The sequence below is a fragment of the Colletes gigas genome, unplaced genomic scaffold (genome assembly GCF_013123115.1).
Source record: "Colletes gigas isolate AHSC1104 unplaced genomic scaffold, ASM1312311v1 Colletes_gigas_Sc00033, whole genome shotgun sequence".
NCBI classification, from domain to species: domain Eukaryota; kingdom Metazoa; phylum Arthropoda; class Insecta; order Hymenoptera; family Colletidae; genus Colletes; species Colletes gigas.
In genome coordinates, this window is record NW_025106662.1 from 1,912,389 (window position 1) to 1,918,965 (window position 6,577).

Genomic DNA, 6,577 nt, shown 5'->3' on the forward strand with positions numbered 1-6,577 from the left:
GTTGCACCGCGCGCGCCAGGAATTTGCGGATCGTCATGGAGCGACGTCTGAATGTCGTTTGGAATTTACGTGCTTGAAAAAGGTAACACCGACCATAGTCGGCGGGGTTCTGATGCGCGATCGTATCGAGACTTTACTGACACCCGTGCTCGCGCTAGGGCTATTCGAATACTTTAACGATAGATCGGTGAATCGTTTTTGGACCCAAGTGTCAGTTCCTTTTCATTCGTTCCTCTACTTTTTAATTTTATTAATGTACCTTGTATTCCTTGTGCACCTTGCGAATTAGCTATGAAATTATTGTATTTTCCTATAATACTCAGAGATATCGTAAAATGCAATCTGTTATCTTAACAGGTACATTATACGGACAATTCTTAAAAGATTATCGATAACAGTGTTAAGCACATAGTTGGGTAAATGACTATTTTAAACAGAAAGTGGTAAAATATTTGATTCGTTTTAATACATTTTTAAAATAGTATTTTATTTGAACTATGTAGCATTTGTTATACCAAACAGTACAGGTAATCCTCCTATAACACGGTAGATAGATTCCTAGAAAATGCCATGTTGTGTGAAACCGTGTTACATGAGACCCAGAGCCAGTATAAAAAGGGGAGTTACGTTCCGAAAACTTATTAAAAGCAAATATTTTTTTTAAATTCTACATAAGCAACTTAATTTTTATGAAAAATATGAATGTATGTATAACACAAAGAAAAAATTAATTTAACGCAACCTTAATTTAATAAATTATAATTTGTTTATATTTTTTCATGTAAAGTCACTACAGTTCATTATTTTAAGGTAATTTAGTTTTTAAATATGTTAAGCAAAAATCATGCTATCCAGTGCTGTAAGAGTACAATGTTGTACAAAGGTTTTTGCAATTTTCTTATCGTGTTAAAGCGCAACCGTGTTATAAGATGCCGTGTTGTAGGAGGGTTCTCGCAATTTGTGAATCGTGTTATAGCGAAACCGAATTATAAGATGCCGTGTTGTAGGAGGGCTACCAGTATTTGAAATATTTCATCTTTAAATTTGACCCAACTCTGATTGAGTAAAATGTAATCTGATTACGTTTGCCACGATTATTTTTACAATGAACTTGCAATGATAATTAGCAAATAAACATAATCATAAGTCATTAAACCGTATAAATACCGTATATTTATAGTATAATTTATGAGCGGTTAGAATATAATTACTTCGTAGAAGTAATCGTAGCAAAGTTAATCAGATTACATTTTGTCCTAATACATAGTCCGACAGAATAATAAATTTTCAATAATTATAAAAAGCGTCCGGTTTTCCTTGGAAAAGAAGAGCTTCGATTTCCTGCTAGCGATGAAATTAATTGATCTCAGGGATCAAATTTTTAACGAGATTCGCAAGGCTAGACGATAGTGAGCCAAGATATCGATCTCTTCGATATCCCTTTCGCTAATGCAGGGCCGTATCGTTCACTGATAAATAAATTCTACAAACAGTGCAAGTTACATGTAATACGTGTCGCTTATCGCACTTAAAAAGTAAATAAAGGCTGCAGCATTCGCAATCACACTTTGTTAACACATTAGTATCCCATACACCGAATCGATTTTCCTCGCGGAAAAGACGCCAGTTAGTGGAATACGGGTGTTGGACAAAACGCCAGTTAATGAAAAACAGAAGAAAAATTGAAAAAAGAGAGATGCAATCAGATACCATATTGGTGAGAGAAACTATACTTTTAACTAAACCAATAGTTATTTTGCTTAAAATGGATCGAATATTAATCTCTTGATTAAAAATAGAACACGTCAGAGTAACTCACTTTTGTTCAAAAACAAAAGATACAGAGTCAATAATGTCAAAACTATACTGGTGCCCGAATATTTTCTTGACTGACTGTATTGAGCGATGATTTTGTAGTTGTTTTTTTTCGGAGCAGATTCGTTAGCAAATCGAGGAAGGATTTACAAATTAACAACGAAGATAGTTGTCGGAAGCGCCGACTATAATTTGGGAATACCCAATTGCCTCGTAACGCTCGAGAGATTCACGGAAATTGGGGCGAGTAACCCTGAATACCCCGTGAAGCTCGCTCTCTCGAGGCAACCAAGGAGAACTGGTTTCGAACTCGTCATCGTCACCTAGCGTTCACGATACAACATTCCAAAATAAAACACCGAATAATCGGATGGCTCTGGCTATAGCAAAACTATTCGAAAGTCCACGTGTCTGTCAAAAAAAATTGGCGAATGACCAGCCTTGAAACAAATGATGAGCTTCATAACGTGCTTCAACTGGAATTCAAATTGCTCCTTGTTACTTGGTCGGAGCTGTAATGAATGTTCAAAGACTTCAAGCTGCACGGAAGGAAGGCGACAGCAGTGTTTAACACTTGTTACATAAATAATAGTTGTGTCGGGAGTATTACAAAAAGCGTAAAAATTTTAATAGAAAATAAATTATAGTACAAGTGGATTAAAAAAGTAGAAAACTTGTTAATATCAAACTTGCGATCTAATTAAAACGTAAACTCGTTTTCTCTTTTTTTAGATCGTGACATGCAAAGTTTTTCCTTGTAACCACGGATTTAAGGGACAGTCCTGCGGCCGGAGTTTCCCTCGGCAAGACTCCCTCGTTATAATCTGCCGCTGCGAGCCTCTAGTTTGAAGACACTTTAGAGCACGAGGAAGAGATAGGTAGCAGCGCACCAGCAGCTCGGAGCCGCTCACAGCTAAATATATTCTCTCTCTCTAGAGTTACTCAAGGTCACAGCGCTCGGATTGGCCCACGATAAAGCGTAGCTCCGCGCCCGTCCCTCGGCCGACTGGCCTTATGCTCCATCCGCACACGTTCCGCCGCGCGCCGTGGCCCACATGTCACTTCGCGACAATGTCGTGTAGCAACCGCATCGAGAACACGTGTTCGAATCGAACGCAGCCATAGCTCCGCATGCAAAGCGTATTTCAACCGCGATAGTGCCAGTCACGCTCCCTTTTGATCTCCCTCATTGTTTCCTACCATCGGTTGCGTTTTAAATCCACCGAGATCGCAGCATTTAAACTTCGCGTACAGTTACAGGCTTCTCAAGAACACGCACCGTAAGGTCTTGGTATATTTAACGACGCCTTTCTTATTAATAACTGTTTTTGCTATTGCTTTTCATCTTCGTGTTGCGATCGAGTATAGGTAACGAGAAAATTCCGCTGCAAGTGACTTTTGTATTCGTGATCATTGATACGGAAACAGATCACGCGTACACGGTATTAAATTTGTATACGTCAGTGATGGTTGAAACTTTATTCGAATATCTACGCAACGAATGAAAAATCTATGTACAGCAATTTATTCGTGACCCGTATTCGATCGATTCTTTCGAATTTTAATTTCTATTTCGCGAAACTTTTACACGAACAGAAATTAGAAAAGTAAATATTCTATTGTGACCCGCGGCAACGTAACAATGAACGGGGCTTCTGTACGCGCGTGACGTTATTACTAGTCTACGAACACGCACGAACTTCCGGGTAAAACGTAGACACGAAAGAGAGTGTGACCTGTTGCTGACGACAAATAATTAACAGGTTACGAGCTGCTCTTTAGAAGCAACCGACGGAAAAGCCTAGAATCTATAGAACATATGTTCCGTGATGTACGCGGTGTCGCGTCCGGTATGTTGCCAACAATGGCGTAGCCTTAAATTCATGCGAACTGCATCGTAAAACTGGATTACCATATTTCTTCGATCTTTCGCGTATTTTTTTTTTTTAATTTAAAACGCTATCCATTAATATTTTTTATGTGCCCAACGAACTATCGAAGAAAAGTAAATGTTAAACGGCTTCAATAATATGAATAATGGCTATTGAAAGATGGCAATAAATTCTCGTTCGAACGAGACGGTATATATATATATGTATATATATGTATATATATATACATTGAGAGGCATATTCAAGGATAGTTTCGGCGCTTTTGAAAACCGCTCATTCAATTTAGAGAGGGCTGTTCTGCGGTTCGGCGCTGCTGATAACAAAACCGAGCCGCGCTCGTTCTGCAGCTGAATTTGAGGTTAGGTTATTGTCCGGGTGTGCGGTAAGCATCGATAACGGCGCGTTGCAACCGCGCGTCCTGGCAATACGATCTGGCAACCCTGCAGCGGACGGCAGTGCCGGGGTTGAATTTCAAGCGCCCGAGGGACAGAGGGGGTCGGGCCTCTCTCTTTTGTATAAGGGGCACGAGGGCTTCACCGATGCTCGGCACATAACGGTGAGTCGATGGCCATGATGCGGGGCTTACAGCCGGCTGCCTGGTTCTGTTGCCTGCTAAAGCGATTCAGAAGAAAACCGGCCTTTCTCTTCGTCTTCCCCTTCTGTCTGTCCCCCGTAACATTACCCGCAACTTGCTCTAGGCCTACGGGGTTGAGTCCCAGTAATCGCTCGTTTCTCACCACCGAATATTCCCCCGCGTATTAATTACGAGATCCTCCACTCCCTACGGACATTTAAAATCGCGTAAATGGCAAATTTCCGAGGCTAAGCTACGATCGAAACCGCGCAAGTCTTTTGTTTCGTCGAACATTTCAGTTTTCATGTGGAAAGTACTTATTATTTGTTATTTAGCATTTTTACATTTTTAAGTTTGTTATTTAGTATCACAAATGCGATATAATTTTGTACATTGAATTTATCTGAAATCTATCAAATTAAATTTGTTCTCGATCCAGGAATCTCGTATTCTGTTTATACTTAAATTTTGATTTCCGAGTATGCGTTATTTTTTATTTCCAAGTACGATGAAATATTTTATATTTTCATTTTATAATAATTATATAATTTTGAAGAGCTTGGTCGAAACTTTGTGTAAGTAACAATTTGTAGGAATGCTTCGGCTCCCGAAGGCGAACCGTACTCTGATACAACCCCCGACACTCGGTATTCGACTACCTGCACTATTGTCCATGCGCGCATACCTGGCGAAGCTTTAAATTCCTCGCTTACCGCTGACCCTACAATTTTAAACATTTTCTGAGTAAACAACGATTCTCCTAATCCAGGTATAGCGCGTTATAAATTTCAGTGAGATTATGAAAATTCTGAAAGAAGCCCAAACCCCTATTTCGATTCAGGAAACAAGGGATGCATGGTAAAATTCGTGCTTTCAAACGCGCTACGGGCGTCGGATCGAAGGTGAACCGAAGCGATGAAACGACGGTCTTTGTATGCCGCTTATATTCTCGACGTAACGTAAAGAGGAAAAATGATAAAATTTTACATTTTCTTAGTATTTCGAGGCATAGCATTTTAACTCGTGATTCTAAAGTTTTGCAAAGATTCTCGGTAAGTTTCTTCGTTCTTGCTCTGCAGGAACAGCGACAATGGAAAGTTACCGATGCGCAAGCGCTCTCCACTTTCCCCGAGTACACCCGACTGGCTAGCAACTATAGAGTGCTTCGGTGGTAGTGATGCTGACATTGGTAGTGAGGCGTTCGCTATGGTACTTACGGGCTGGCCGGCGAAGCGAGATCTCACGATGATATACACGTATACCAATATCGCCCACCAACATCATCTCGCGACTGATTATACGCCAGCATTCTACCACACAGCGCGGCATGTGGTATGGCGGTATAGGCGTATGCCGCGCACAAAGAACGATCGTTCTCTCACATACGTAAAGAACGTAAGCAGACGAGCCCTCGCGCAAAATGCATGTATGTAGCAAAAGTTTCGAAGAAAACAGCCGTAAGTTTCCCCGTTGCTTACAATTTTGCACGACGGTCACGGACACCAGTGAGAAAAGAGCGGAGGAATGCAAAGCTAACGGCTTACGAGGACAAAGGATGAAGGTAGAATTGATTCGCGGGAATCGAAATTTCCTACATTCGAGTTTCGAATTTGTATTAACAACGGAAGAGGCAAAAATTCGAACGTTTTTCTAACAAATAAAACGCATTGACGAAATATTTAAAATGTCTATAAACGTGATTTTAACGACGTGCATCCGCGATCGAGTCTCGACTCGGCTATCGATAGAACGAGTATCGTTAGCTCGTAAGCGCGGAGGTATAGTTTATCGTCGCGTTTACAAAATTGTGAAATCGCTCGTTTCGCAACGGCACCGGCATCCGTCTCGTGATCTTCCTGTACAAGCATGAAAAAAGCGCTCCCTCCCTTCGCTGCTTTACAGTCGTCCAATCGTCATCCTTCCGGGAGTTTTCAAACCTCGCAGACTTTTTCAACGCGTTCGTGACACAAGGGTTGCGAGTCTGTCTCTTCGTATGCCCTTTCGTGCGTATGCGAGCCACTTCTGGCACACGCGTACTGGCAGCCGTGACGCGTCGCATACAAGTATCGGGCCCGTGTACAGGAACCCCGTCTCTACCCACACGGTTTAACCTTGCGGAGTGAGCGACGGCGTATCGCGCACGTAAAGGCCGACAGACACATCGGTGTCGATTTGTGTGCGGGGAACACGGTGTGTGCCAGCCGTGGTACGGCACCACTGGCGCGCCTCTACCCCGACTTTAGCATCGATTTCCAGTCGGACGACCCAGCGCGATCGAGCGAACGGTACGCGCCTT